Source organism: Protopterus annectens, chromosome 2.part1 (assembly GCF_019279795.1).
Source record: "Protopterus annectens isolate FY-2018-M chromosome 2.part1, PAN1.0, whole genome shotgun sequence".
Taxonomy (NCBI): Eukaryota; Metazoa; Chordata; order Ceratodontiformes; family Protopteridae; genus Protopterus; species Protopterus annectens.
In genome coordinates this window covers 83,817,085-83,832,776 of record NC_056729.1, presented here as the reverse complement: position 1 = coordinate 83,832,776, position 15,692 = coordinate 83,817,085, and the positions used below count along the sequence as shown (strand labels likewise).

The 15,692-nt window shown below is 47.4% G+C and overlaps 1 protein-coding gene across 1 annotated transcript in view; it reads right to left on the bottom strand.

The window, feature by feature from the left end:
- Positions 1 to 15,692, bottom strand: part of LRBA (LPS responsive beige-like anchor protein) — a 4,045,850-nt gene that overhangs the window by 2,914,325 nt on the left and 1,115,833 nt on the right. The gene's annotated exons all lie outside the window — the stretch shown is intronic.

Below are 15,692 nucleotides of genomic sequence, written 5' to 3'. Positions count from 1 at the left end.
ATAAAAACACCTCACACAAAAATCATACTCAAAGCCAAAAATAATGGACAAGAGCCCAAAATCAGACATTTTAAGTCGCCTCGCAGTAAGACACTGTCCGGTTCGATCCTCAGATAGAGCGTCTTCTGCGTGGAGACGTGCGTGAATGGGCATACCTTCGTTGAAGGTTGCGAGACAGGGCTGGTAACTCGGCATGTAAAAATCAACTACCAATCATTAGCGGAGCGGAGTTCCGCTGTGGCAACCCCTAACCGGGAAAAGCCGAAAGACACAACAACAACTCTTGTATATATTTAGAAAGTTGCTAGAATAGCAGTTTTTTGGCAATGACATACATTTCAGAAGGATAGAAAGTCTGAAGAGTCAAATATCTGTCATCAGTAAGTGGCTAAAATCCTTAAAGGATTTGCCTGAAAACCACAAATTTTATGAGGTATTAATGAAAATTATGAAACAAACTCAGGGACATGCTGTGAAATCAGGGATGTTTCAACTCTACTACTCAGAAACAGTTGTCAGAAAATAAATATATGAAGAACACAGCAAAAATAGTCAAAGTCGGGGATAGTTTCAATTATGTTTCACATACAAACAGACCAACTTACTTCATAAACAAGACTTTAAACTGTTGCAAAAAAAAAGAGTAAAATCCCATGACTGGAGGAACTCCCTGGTCAACCTCCGTAAGAAGTTGAGATCCCTCATAAAATCCTCCAAAGCTAGTTACGAAAACAAAATTGCCACTGACTCTAAAGACAACCACAAAGCATTCTATAGCTATGTCAAGAATCTAAATGGGAGCACTCAGATCTGCTCTGAGTTACAGCATAATGAAACTAAATATACAGAACCAACTGATACTGCCAACATCCTAGCAGATAGGTTCAGTGCTAACTTTACCCCCCTCTCACCCTCTAGAGGGCCCATCTCTATACCGGAAGAATGCAAAGTTCCTATAATCACGGCTGCACAGGTAAAAAAAACACACCCTCCAAAGCCAAGAACACAGCATCCATGGGACCTGACAATATCCCAGGCTGCGTTCCACACAAACTACAGAATGAACTGGCACCCTACCCAAGTACCATGTTCAATCATAGCCTCACCTCAGGCTTTGTACCCACTTAATGGCGCACCGCGACAGTTATCCCACTCCACTAAGGGGGAGCCACGACGGACCCCGGGAACTACCTCCCCATTAGCCTGACGAGCCTGGTCTGCAAGGCCATGGAATGCATCATCATGGAACTCAAACAAAGACATTGGTAATCTCCAAACTATGGACCCTACTCAGTTTGGATTTGTAAAAGGCAGATCATGTCTCCTAAACCGGATTGATTTCTTTGAAGCAGTCACCAAAGCCATAGATGATGGTAAAATGGTTCACACAGCTTATCTAGATCTCGCCAAGGCTTGACACCATCCCCCACTCTGGAATTATAGATAAGCTCACTAAACTAGGTATAAATCCCTATGTCATAAGATAAGTTACCAACTGGCTCACGGACAGAACCCACAATGTGAAAGTAGCGGATTCCAAATCCGACAACAGACCAGTGACAAGTGGAGTACCACAGGGTTCAGTCCTGGATCCTCTCCTGTTTGGTATCTACTTCTCTGAAGTGCAGGCCAACACAGAAGGTCTTTGGCTAACAAAGATTGCAGATGACGGCAAACTAGGAGCCATAATCGAAACTCCTAATGATGTGGACAAACTACAAAAGGGCCTCACTGAGACAAATACCTGGTGTCAAAGCCATGGCCTGAAGCTCAATGCCAAAAAGTGTATTGTCATCCCCTTTGGTAAAAACTCTGTACCCATGAACTACCACATAGCTGGTAGTCTACTTAATGCTGAAAATGTGATGAGACCTTGGGACACAGGTGGACAGTAGTCTCTCCTTTGATAATCACATCGCCACAGTGGTCAGGAAATCCTTCTACGTGGCTCATCTCATCACAAAAGGATTCTCATCCAGAAAAAAAGAGGTCATTGTTCCCCTCTAATCATCACTCATTAGACCCATTATAGAGTACAACGCCCCTTTTGGTATGTACCTCACAAGACATCTACAACAACTGGAAAGACCACAGAAATACCTCACAAAGAGGATTACTAGCCTCAAACAGATGCCCTATGCAGACCGTCTCAAAAACTACAGCTTTACTCCATCACATATCGCCTACTCAGGGGCAATCTCTGCCTAACATACAAAGCTATGTCAAACCCAGAGCTGTTGGACATGCTCCACTTAGAGAAATACCAATCCCTCTGAGCTACACGCTCTAGGGACCTTAACCTTGTCACCACAATAAACAAAACATGCTGGAAGGATAGATTCCTGTCCCAGAGACTTCCCATACTCAAACAGAGGTCCTCATTAGCACTCTTCAAGAAAAATCTTGATGATTGGATGGGAAATGGGAAATTCACCCCGGGGATCACTTCTGTGGCTCTGCTCGACAGGGGCATAGGAAACTAATTTTCTTGGGTGGCGAAAGCCAGGGTACATTTTTTGTCTAGGCTTGTATGGGCCCCAGGGCCGATAGCCTAGTACCTACCTATGAACCTATGAGTAAAATGCATGTTTCTTTCATCCACAGCTAGACCACACCCCCCTCCCCTTCAGTGACCAATTCTCAATACTGTACATGGCCGACTGCCAAGATAAAGTCTTGCATCATTTCATTCACAGTCAGCTCATAGCCCCCCTTACTTAGTGGCTGCACTTATAGATGTTATACTTGTTTGCCTGCCAGAATATATACATAAAAAATAGCTTACATTATCACAACTGTTGCACGTGCAAGTCAACAGTACACAATGTTTTGCTGTACTACTTAATAGTAACAGGCTTTTTGCTTGTTGCCTTCCCTCAATTCACTTTACACAACTTCGCATGGGCCCTTTTATATTTTTAAGTGAGAAACTTTTATTTTTAACATGAAAAATAAAAATAAATAAAATAAATGTCTGAGGTGAATAGTGTCAGTATAAAGAATGCATGTGGCTTTGTCTCTTCTGGTGGGACTTGTGGCCTGTGGGAACTGTTGGTAATGCCTTGGTGGGTGAGGAGGGTGGATCTATGTATTGTCTGAGAGTTCCTTAAACAGAAATAGGTCTGACCATAAGCAAATCACCTCGACATCCACATCTCACCCCCACTCCCCAGTAAGGAAACCTCCATAAAAAACTTCTCCAAAGCCAACTTCATGCTACTCAAGTCAGAAGTGACAAACTTCATGACACCCATGCAGGCGGGAGCTGAAAGTTCAACTGCTGAATCCTACACTAAGGCACTGTACGAGCACATCCACTCGTGCATGAATCGTGCCATCCCAAATAGAACCAAGATGCTCTTCTCCAAAAACAGGAAGCCAATCTGGTGGTCCCCTGCCATAAACAAACTATACAACAGAAGAAAGAAACTGTTGCAGAAAAGAGGAAAATCCCAGGATGCAAAAAAGTCCCTTACCAGCCTCAGTAAGAAGCTGAGATCCCTCATAAAATCATCCAAAGCTAGTTATGAAAATAAAATTGCCAAAGATTCCAAAGACAACCACAAGGCATTCTATAGTTATGTCAAGAATCTAAATGGCAATGCTCAGATCTGCTCTGAGCTGCAATAGAATGGCATTAAATATACTGATCTCAAGGATATTGCCAAGATCCTGACAGACTGATTTAGTGCGAAATTCACCCCCCCTCTCACCTCCTAAAGGGCCCATCTCAATACCAAAAGTATGCCAAATTCTGGTAATCATGGCCACAAAGGTAGAAACCGCACTCTCCAAAGCTAAGAATACAGCATCCATGGGACCAGATGACATCCCGGGCTGTGTACTACATGAACTACAAAATGAACTGGCACGTCACCTAATTGTCATGTTTAATCATAGCCTCACCTCAGGCTTCGTGCCCACCGAGTGGCACACAGCTACAGTTATCCCACTCCACAAGGGGGGATCCACCTTGAATCCCGGGAACTACCATCCCATCAGTCTGACGAGCCTGATCTGCAAGGGCATGGAACATATAAACAAATACTGGACCCTACCCAGTTTGGGTTCGTGAAGGGTCGATCTTGTCTCCTGAACCTGATTTGACTTCTTTGAACCAGTCTCCAGAGCTGTGGACGAGGGTAAAGCGGTCCACACAGCCTATCTGGACCTTGCAAGGCCTTTGACACCATCCCCCACTCTGGAATCATAGATAAACTTAGTAAGCTGGTCATAAATCCCTACATCACCCAACGGGTTGCCAACTGGCTTACTGACAGAACCCAGACTGTAAAAGTAGCCGACTCCAAATCCAGTTCCAGACAAGTGGCAACTGGAGTACCTCAGGGTTCAGTCCTGGGACCGCTCTTGTTTGGCATCTACTTCTCTGAAGTATAAGCCAACACTAAGGGATTCTGGCTAACAAAGTTAGCAGATGACTGCAAACTGGGAGCCATTATTGAATCCCCAAATTATGTGGATATTCTACAAAAGGACCTTACAGAAACAGATTCTTGGTGTCAGAGCCATGGGCTCAAGCTTAATGCCAAGTGTATAGTTATCCCCTTTGGGAAAAAACATGTACCCATGAATTACCACATAGGTGGCAGTACACTAAACACCAAAAGTGTGATGAGAAACTTGGGGACACAGGTGGACAGTGTTCTCACCTTCGATAACCACATCACCACAACAGTCAGGAAATCCTCCTATGTGGCACACCTCATCACTATGGGCTTTTCATCCAGAAAAAAGGAGGTCATTGTCCCTCTGTACTCATCCCTCATTAGACCCATTATAGAGTACAATGCACCATTTGGTACGTACCTCACAAGACATCTGCAATAGCTGGAAAGGCCACAGAAATACCTCACTAAAAGAATCATCGGCCTAAAGCAGATGCCCTATGCTGACCATCTAACAAACTCCAGCTATACTCTGTCGCATATCGTCTACTCAGAGGTGATCTCTGCTTAACATACAAGGCCATGTCAAACCCTGAGCTGTTGGACATGTTCCACTTAAAGAAATCCCAATCCTTCAGAGCCACACACTTCAGGAATCTAAACCTTGTCATCACAATGAACAAAACATGCTAGAGGGATAGGTTCCTGACCCAGAGACTCCCCATACTCTGGGATAGACTGCCCACATACATGTCAAGCAGAGCGCCTCATTGGCCCTCATCAAAAGGAACCTTGACGATTGGATGGGAGATAGAAAATTCACCCCAAGGATCATGTCAGTCGTCCTGCTAGACAGGGGTCCAGGGAAGTAAATATTGTGGGAAGAAATATCCAGGGAATTGTTATGGCTAGGCTTGTATAGGCCCTAGGGCTGATAGCCTAGTACCAACCTAAAAAATGATAGTGAGTAGAGCAACAGTTAATATTTGGCAACTATCATGAAGTCAGAAACAAACCACTTAACTTTCAAAAAGACATGGAATCGTACATTTCTAGTGAATAAGGGGAGATGCAATCTGGGAGATACAGCTTGGGAGCCTTTTAACTTGGGCATATACATCAACGAAGGCACCCTTGACAACTAAAATCGGTGTTTTAGAAATCAAAAACATTGGAATCCCAAACTAGGAGAAGACCAAGAAACATATTTCAGCAGAAGGAGAGAATGATGGCTGAGAGATCCCCATCATTAATATCACTAATGACATTTAAGGATATTCTAAGAGTACTATGAAGCAAGCAGCAGACCAACATAAAGCAAATAGCATATCTTTTTATACAGTCACTGTAAATGGATAATATAATCTCTTTTCTTATTCTTTTTTGGGGGAAGAGCAAAGATGGATCAGTTTCTCTTCATTCTGTAAAACTCCATACTAAAGCTACAACAAAACTAAGAGGATTAAGTCACGTGGCAAATAGGCTCAATTGCATAGGCTGAAGACTAGAGAATAAAACAAAGACCACAAAAAGTCTTGTTCTGTCATCTTCTGGTGTTAAGACTAAATGTGGAAAATGCAACTGTGGGAAGACGAAGTACTTAATAAAACAATGCAGAAAAATAGAAGTTATGTACACACCATAATGTTTCATCTGAGTTGTTGCTCTTCATTTGTCTTCAACCTGTGGGTACTGGGATCTGAGATGGATTAAACTCGGTCACATTTCCAGCATCTGATCTGAGCTCCAAACTCCTCCCCTACCAATAATGCCCGTCTGCCTCCACCCTTCAGATCGAGTTTACTGCTAGCCATAGCATCACAACCTGACCCATGACCTTATCCCATAACAATAGGTCTCTAAAAGCACAACAAAGGGATGCCAACATGGTGACTATATCTCTTCTGGCCAGACCACCACACTGCCCATGTAAGGCAGGGGGATGGAGGAACAGACGGTTGAAGACAAATGAAGAGCAACAACTCAGAGAGAACGTTATGCTGAGTACATAACAGTTAGTTATGTACTCACCATAACGATCGATGTATGTGGTCCATCTCGCCTACATTCATTACGGACTGGTTCGGAGCAGAGAATCAGCTCCGACTCGGCCGACTATTTTTTCTCTAGCACGAAGTCTCTAATTGGCTGGGCTAACCTGGTACCCCAGGATGCACCTCGCCCCAACCCCCAGATCTTGTTTGCATACATCGCAATCACTCCACATACACAACCCTCACTAAGAGGAATATCGCCAACCAGGAAAAAGGAACAAATAACCAATTTTGAAGGGTCTCAGAGCAATTTTCCTCCAAATCCTTCAGGAAGGGGGCAGGTGGGAGGGTACGTAAGAATGTAGGCGAGATGGACCACATACATCGATTGTTATGGTGAGTACATAACTAACTGATGTTATGTGGTCCTATCTCGCCTACATTCATTACTGACGGGACAACATCCCTAGCACCTCTAACCCGGGAGGCTCATAGGAAAATACTCCCGAGAACTGTGGAACCAAAGGAAGCCCGGCCTCTAGACGCCACGTCCAGCTTGTAATGAGAGATAAAGGTATGATGAGATGGCTGCTGCACAAATGTCGTCCAAGGAAAGCCTGGCATGATAAGCTATCGAAGTCGAGACTGCCCTGGTGGAATGAGCTTCAACTGGGAATGGTAAATTTTTTGACTGCTGATGAGTAAATAAAGGAAATGCAATCCTTAATCCACTTAGAAATTGTGCACTTGGAAACAGGGCCACCCGTTCTATTCTCTGAGAAGGACACAAACAATTTATCCGATTTCCTTACATGTTTCATCCTGTGTAAATAGAATCTCAGTTGTCTATGCACATCCAATTGATGAAATTTGAACTCTGCTTTGTTGGAGAAGTTTGGAAAAAAACACCAGTAACTCAATGGATTGGTGGAGGCTAAATGTGGAAGACACCTTAGGAAGGAAGGACGGATTAAGTCTCAAGGATACCCTGCCCTTATGGAAGATCAAATACGGGGGTTTAATGGACAACGCTTGAAGTTCTGATACTCTTCTAGCTGAAGTGATGGCAACCAAGAATGCCGTCTTCCAGGATAAGAATTTTAGTTCGCAAGTGGCAGCCGGCTCAAAGGGCGGAGAAGTGATGGCTTGCAATACCAGATTTAAATCCCATGGCATGACGGATTCTGACACAGGAGGGCGTAGTAACCAGGCTCCTTTCAAAAAGGCCTTACAAAGTTTATGGCCCATAAGAGCGGGCTCGTAGGATACATGGAAGTTAGAAATGGCCGCCAGCTGCACTTTAATGGTCGAGGGAGCGGAGCCCTGTTGGAAGAGTATAGCTAAAAAGTCTAAGACCACCGATATAGGGGCTGTGAAAGGGTCCAGACCTTGGGCCTGAGCCCAGATGGAAAATCTCTTCCATTTGCTGGAGTAAATTCTTCTGGTGGAGGACTTGTGAGATGACGATAGGATATGCACCACCTCAGGTGAAAGGGAATGCAGTCTAACTAATGATGGAAGTGGAGCAGCCAGGCTGTCAACCTGAGGGACTGTAGGAGGGGTGGGACTGTCCCGACATGCGAGTCAATAGGTCTGGCACTGGATCCAGAGTCCAAGGACCGTCCACTGTGTACTGCTGAAGAAAGGGGAACCTGACTTGGCGGGGCCAGTGTGGGGCAATTAGAATCATCTTGCTTCCCAAGTATATGGCTTTCTGAATCACTCTTGGTAACAGAGGAAACGGAGGAAAGGCATAGAGCAGACCGGGAGGCCAACCGTGGACTAGTGCGTCCCTGGGTGACTCCCCCTGTGGGGGGATCAGGGTGAAGTAGTTGCTGCATTTGGCATTGAGAGGACTGGCAAAGAGATCGCAGCAAGGCTGACCCCACCTGCTGAAGATCCGAGTCGCAACTCGGTTGTTCAGAGACCACTCGTAAGGCATCAGAATAGCTCTGCTTAGCCTGTCTGCTATCACGTTGGACTTTCCCGGAATGCGTGTTGCCACTAGAAACCATTGGGAAGACACTGCCCAATGCCACACTCTCATGGCTTCTCTGCAAAGGGGATAAGACTTGGTTCCTCCTTGCTTGTTCAGGTACCACACAACTGGCATGCTGTCCGAGTGAATTGCAATCATTCCCCGGGGAAGAGAGTTCTGGAGTGCTTGCAACGCTAAGAGCACCGCTCTCAACTCTAGGACATTAATGTGTAAGTGTACCCCGTGATCTTGTCACGTGCCTTGGACTGTTCTGCCCAGATAATGCCTCCCCACCCTATCTGCGAAGCGTTCGTGGTCACTGTGGCATCAGGAGACAAAGGAACTAGATTCCTCCCCTTGTCCAGGTTGGAGGAACATATCCACCAACGGAGACCCTGTCTGCATTGTTCTGTGAGGAGAATTGGATGAGAGAGAGGGAATTTTTGAAAGGACCACTGGACTGAAAGGAGCCACTGGAGGATCAGCATGTGTAGCGTGGCTAAGGGCACTAGCATGATGGTAGCCGCCATGGATCCCAATAGCTGAAGAACTAACCTGGCTTGGACCTTCTTGAGAGGCAACAAAGCTTGAACTTGAGATTGCAGCACTCTTATCCTTTCTAGAGGTAGAAAGGCCCTCATTTGAACAGAGTCTAGCTCTGCACCTATTAATACAACACGCTGTGAGGGCAGCAAGGCAGATTTTTTACAGTTTAATGTAATTCCTTTGGCAAAGGGTTATGGGTAGCCTCCCCAGCTCGAATGAGGAGATGCCTGGTGGGGGCGGTAAGGAGCCAATCGTCCAGGTAAGGAAACACCTGGAATCCTAGATATCTCAGGTGAGCGGTCACCACTGCCAAACACTTGGTAAACACCCTGGGGGCTGTGTTGAGAAAAAAGGGCAGGGCACGAAACTGGAAATGACTGGCTCCCAGCCGGAAGCGTAAATGATTCCTGGATGCCTTGTTCATCTTGATGTGGTAATAGGCATCCTTGAGGTCGATGGAGCACATCCATACTCCCTCTCCCAGCAATGGGAAGATGGACTGAAGAGTGACCATTCGGAATTTGGACTTCAGGACTTAGTGATTCAATCGGCTGAGATCCAGAATGGGTCTCAGGTCCCCTGTTTTTTTCGGCACCAAAAAGAGTCTTGAGTAAGTTCCTGATCTGATCTCGTCTGAGGGGATCGGTTGGATGACTCCTTTTTCTAGCAGCTTTGATATCTCTAGTGCTGCTTGATCCCTTTGACTGGGTGGACCGTCCGGGATTTTTCTGATTGGGGGAGGGGGTGAAGTAAAGGGAATGGTGTAACCTCCAGTAATTATTCGAAGCACCCATCGATCCTGGGTGATGCTCTCCCAGGCTTGAGGATGCCTCGAAAAAAGGTCCCCAACTGGCACCGGAATAGCACAGTCGGGCAATCAATCAGGGATGCTGATAGGAAGATCCGCTAAAGGAGTCGTGGTCTCCCAAATTGCGGGGGCCTCCTCTGCCCCTAGGACGGCATCTTCCAGAGTAATTCTCCCCTGCTCTGCCTCTGGAGGGGGGCTCACCATGAGTGGCGGGGAAAGACGTTTGTGACTTTTTGAACCACATCTTCCCTCGTCTCTGAGCCCTGGGATAAGGCCTAGAGGGAAGAGAAAAATGGGCCCCTACGGCAGAAAAGGTCTTACCCTCCTGCTCACATCTGGTGAGAGTGTCTCACTTTGGGTCCGAAAAGAAAGGCCCCATCGAAGGGGGCGTCAGTGAAGGAAGACTTGAAGGCCTTCGCGAAGTGACATAGGCACATCCAGGCTTGCCTCCTAAGAGCCAAACCTGAACTAGCTGACTTACTCGCCCCCTCGGCTGCATAAGATATGAGCCTCATGGACGAGTTGACAATGGAACCAAGGGTAGACAACTGAGTGTTAACAGTCTGCGCTACCGCCTCAGGCATGTTACCCATCAAGGTATCTCCCAACTCTTTGAGGAGATCTCTCTGGAGCCGAGTAAAGTGACAGAGGTAATTCAGCGACCGCAGTGTAAAGGTCGCTGAAAACAGGATACACTTCCCATACCGATCCATACTCCTGGACTCCTTGTTAGGAGGATGGACGGAAGAAGAAGCCTCTGCAACTTCCTGCTGAGTGGCTGATGCCACCACCATGGTATCTATGGGGACCCCTTTTGTCAAGAACTCTTTCCCTGGGGGAGCAGACAGGAACTTATTCGGACTGGGCACCGGTTCCACGGAATCAGGGTGCTCCCACACCCTTCGACAAATCAGGTCCAAGAGTTCATCGAAGGGTGGAGACACCCAGGAGGCGGAAGGTTGAGCTCCAAAGGCCTTGAGGAATACCGACTCCTCCTCAGAGGGGGACTTGGAAGGCCAGTCGCCCCTCTGCCTCAATATCTCCAGGATGTCGGAGAAAGAGACATCATCGGAGGACAACTTAGGGGACCCCTCTGCATCCTCGAGGTCGGTATCAGGTGATGGACTCGTCTTGGGAGTCTATGTGCTTCCTCTTGCACAACTTCTTCCTGGGAGGCTACTCAGGCACAGACTCTGAGGGGCCCTCAGAAAGTTGGGGACCACTCATGGGGGTGTCCTCAGGCCTTTGAGCTCTGCTGTCCATGGATAGGGGGGCATCAGAGGCTCTAGCCGGGGTGTATGGGGATGGAGTGACCGATCCAAGTGATGTCACTGACGACCTGGCCAGTGCGCTCCTCATGGCCTCGAAGGTGGCCCCCCCCGAATCCGAGGACTGACACGTCTCTAAGACCACAACCGGGGTCGGGGTCCCCCTAGCCAAAGCCCCTAGATGGAGACTCGGAGCCGACAAAAGTCCCGATGCATCCCCCTCGGGCCCAACCGAGGAAACCAGAGTGCCGAAACCAGATGACGGAACCGAAATGGTTGGAGCCGATGTCGGCTCCGATAAACCCACCAGGGGTATCAGAGCCGGCGCAAGGACATCACTCAGCTCAGAGCACTCCGGCTCCTACGACACAGAGGTGCTCGGAGGAGGAATCAGCGGTACCGACAAGGGGGCAGGCTCCGGAGCCGACTGAGTCAGAGCCAAAAACAATTTGGCTAACACCGGCGACTGAAGGAGCCTCTGGACCACCCTATCTACATCTAAATCAGACAACCTCGAGGATTTGGAGGAAACTGAAGGAGATGGGGATCTCCTACCTATGGACTCCTGCCTAACACTGGGTGACCGGCTCCGAATTGGCTCCAAAAAGATCGGAGCCGAGGTCGATTCCAGTACCACAGATACCTCCTGCGGCCCCGAGGACAATGGAGCTGAGGAGGCAGTATCCAAAACAGAGAGCTTGTCCTGCGGCTCTGAAGCCAAAGGAACCGAGGAGGTAGTAACTACTTTCAAAATCTTCTCCGGGGGCTCAGAAGAACTAGATGGAGCCGGAGATCTTTTCTTAGTTCTGGTAGATTTAGACTTGCCAGTAGAAGAAGCAGACTCTAGATCCTTTTCAAAGGCGGGCTTAACTAGGCCCTTCAAAATCAGATTACTTTTCCTTTCCTGCAGCACGCTAGAGCTGAAGGAATGGCAGACTCTGCATAATTCTTGTAGGTGAATCGCACCAAGGCAATAAACACAGATGGCATGCCCATCTGTAATTGACATTTTGTAAGCACATTTAGAGCATTTTTTAAACACGGAGGGTTTATGCTCCTTCTGCTCCTTCGACATGTCAGACAAAAAAAACAAACACTCAACAACTAACAGTAGGAAGGCGGGAAACACTACTGGACACAGGAACTCTAACTTAACTTCCCTAGGGAAGAAAAAATGACAAAAACAAACTACAGAATGATTACGACAGAGAGGACTAGGTCCCTCTAAATTAAACGGGCCTAGCCCGCCAAACACAAGGGAAACCACACACACTCTCCAAAAACTAAACCAAACAGGCTCAAACACACACAAAACACAAAATAGCTATGAAAATAGATTTTTTATATAAAGGAGAAGTACAAAAACTTTAGAAAGTTTAGTAAACGTGTACTTAGCCACAGCCAAGCGTGAGACCACGTCCTAACTCAATGAGCGGCAAACGAGATCTGGGGGTTGGGGCGAGGTGCATCCTGGGATACCGGGTTAGCCCAGCCAATTAGAGACTTTGTGCTAGAGAAAAAATAGTCGGCCGAGTCAGAGCCACGACAGTAATGAATGTAGGCGAGATAGGACCACATAACATCTTCTTTATCTGAAGTCGTTGTCTTTATTTGCTCTTCAACCTGTGGGACATAGTCTCTAGCTATCAAACACCTGGGAGGCCCTCATGAAAGGATATTCCAGACCACAGCAGAGCCAAAGGATGCCCTGTTCTTGGAAAGAATGTCCAACTTGTAGTGCGAACTGAAAGTATGAGAAGATGCCCAAGTAGCCGCAGAGCAAATGTCATCCAATGAAGCTCTGGACCAGAAGGCAGCTGAAGTAGCCATAGATCTAGTCGAATGTACATTAATATGATCTGGCAGGGGTAAACCTCTAGCTGAATACGCCAGAATAATACACAGCCATCCCAACGAGCAATGGTGACCTTCGATACATGTTCCCCTAAAAAGGGCTTAGAATAGGAAACAAAGAGTTGGTCAGACTTAAGGAAAAATTTGGTCCTATGCAAGTGAAAACATAACTGTCCATGAACATCCAAGTGTAATTTGTACTCTCCCTTATTCTGAAAATTCAGAAAAAAAAACAAAGATTAATTACCTGATAAATGTTTGATTCCAAAGCCACTTTAGGAAGGAAAGAGGGATAAGTGCACCCCCCTGTCCTTATGAAAGATCATATAAGGAGGTTTGACCGATAATGCCTGAAGTTCCGAAACCCTAATGGCAATCAAGAAAGCAGTTTTCCATGACAAGAACTGTAGACCACCGAAGCTACAGGTTCAAAACGGGAAGAGACAAGAGCTTGCAGAACCACTGTAAGATGACAAGGAGGTATTGGGTCCTTAACTGGTGGCTGAAGCAAAAAGGTTCCCTTCAAAAAGGTTTTGCAAAGCTTAGAAGAAGCTAGAGAAGTTGTGTTGTCATCCACATGAAAGTTAGATATAGCTGCCAGTTGGACCTTGACCGTATAAGAACTGGAGCCTTGATGAAAAATGCTTGCAAAAATTCTAGAACCGCCAAAATTGCAGCAGTAAAGGGATCTAGATCACAATGAGATGCCCAAATTGAGAAACACTTCCTCTTACTGGAATAAACCTTCCATGTAGATTTATGAGCTGCAACTAATATCTTGTTGACCGGTGAAGACAACCTGGGAGTCCTGACTGTCATGGGAAGCAGAGCAGCCAAGTGTTGAGCTTCAGACAGACCAGGTATGGATGAGGAATCCCTGAGGGATGAGAGGTGAGATCTGGAGCCGGATCTAATGTCCAGGGGGAACATACTACATAAGACCATATAGAAGCAAACAGGACACCGGAGGGCCAGGCATGAACCAAAGCATCTTTGAGGGTTTCCCCCTGTGGAGGGTTCAGAGCAAAAAAACTCGCTGCACTTCGCATTGGAAGGGGAGACTAAGAGATTGCAGCAAGGCTGACCCCCACTTTAGAAAGATTTGTTTTGCTACTAAAGGATTTAGAGACCACTCGTAAGGCATCAGAATAGACCTGTTGAGCCTGTCCACTAGAATGTTGGACCACCCCAGAATATGAATGGTCACCAGAAAACGTCTGGTGATGATTGCCCATTCCCACACTCTCATGGCTTTGCAACACAGGGGATAAGTCATGGCTGCCCCCTGCTTGTTGATGCACCAGACTACAGACATATTGCCTGTCTGGATGGCAATCGCCCCTACATGAAGATGGGCATGCAGAGCTTGCAACACTAGGAGCACCGCCCTCACTTCCAGGACGTTGATATGCAATAGAGTCTTGTGGGGAGATCCCATGTCTTCGACAGTCCTTCCCAAGCAATGTCCATCCACCTGAACAGGGAGGCATCTGTGGTCACCATGGTGAAAGAGGTAGAAAGAATAAAGAGGCGATCCCGAAGATCCGGCTATCGAATCCACCATAGACGAGAATCCCTGCATGTCCAAGATAAGCGAATACAGTGGGACAACGGAAGGTCTAGCACGGACCACTGAACTGCAAGGGTCCATTGAAGTACCCTCATGTGCAACCGGGCCGTTGGGGGGTGACCCTCCCCTTCCTCCACATCAGTGTCCTCCATTAGGGACTCTGGCAGAGAGTCTAAGCGCCTCCTTTTGCAAATGTGTTTTTGGGGAACGTCTTCGGGGGGGGGTCTCTGGGAAGGACTCGAAAACATCAATGTGCTCCAGTGGGGGAGCTCCCTGGGGCAGAGAGGTAGCAGGCTGTCCCTGAGGGGCCAGGATGGCGAAATCTAGAACAGATACAGAGATAGCCAGGATGGATTCAGAGGAAGAAGTCATCAAGGGTCTCAACAGAAGTGAGAGGATACTCTCCATCACGTCAAAAGCAAGAGAAGAACAAACTCCTGGAGAGGGAACAGTGATCAGGTCTGTCACCCACCTGCTCAACTGGTGAGCCGGAGCCAAACCTCCAGGAGCCAAGATGCCGAGCAGGCCGCTCGGCTCCGAAAAACTCAGAGCCAACACCACCCCATCAGATCCAGTACCAAGGGCATGGCTCTCCGAGCCAGTCAGCTCCAAACCAGTCAGAGACGAGCTGCTCAGGGTAATGGCCAGTGTCGAGGTACAAGGTACCATTGGTGCTGAACCCTTGATGCCAACAGGCCTTGGACCCGAATACTCCTAATCCAGGGGTTGGATCAGAGAAGGAGTGAGCGGGACAAAGGCAGGCTGCATGCCCCCCAGCCCAAAAGGGGGAGGAGGCGGGCAAGACTCCCATCTGAATCTGAGTGCGGATAAAATATCTGTCTCATCCTGTCCACTTCGGCTTCAGAGAGGCTGAGGTGGACCTGGAAGAGGAAGCCACAGACACAGGTCTAGAGAGCCAGTGAGCAGACCCGAGACACCTCTGGTGAAAAACAAGGGGAATGAAGCCAGGGGGAAAGGGTACCGGCAGCCAGGCGGGATTTAGCTAAGGGCTCAGCAGAGCAGTCAGGGGACCGCTTTCTTTGGTTTCTCCCTGTCCCCGGTGCTCTTAGCGGGAGGTTGAGTCCCAGAGGCTGGGGCTGAAGAAGCAGAAGAGGCGGCCGAAGCAGCAGAGGCCTCCATTGGAGATGGAAGGAGGAGGCCTTTCAGAATGAGTTTATTCCTCCTGTCGATCAACGCACGAGGATTGAAACCTGTGCAGATCGAACAGGAAGAACTGAGGTGAGGCATCCCCTAAAGAAATCATGCAA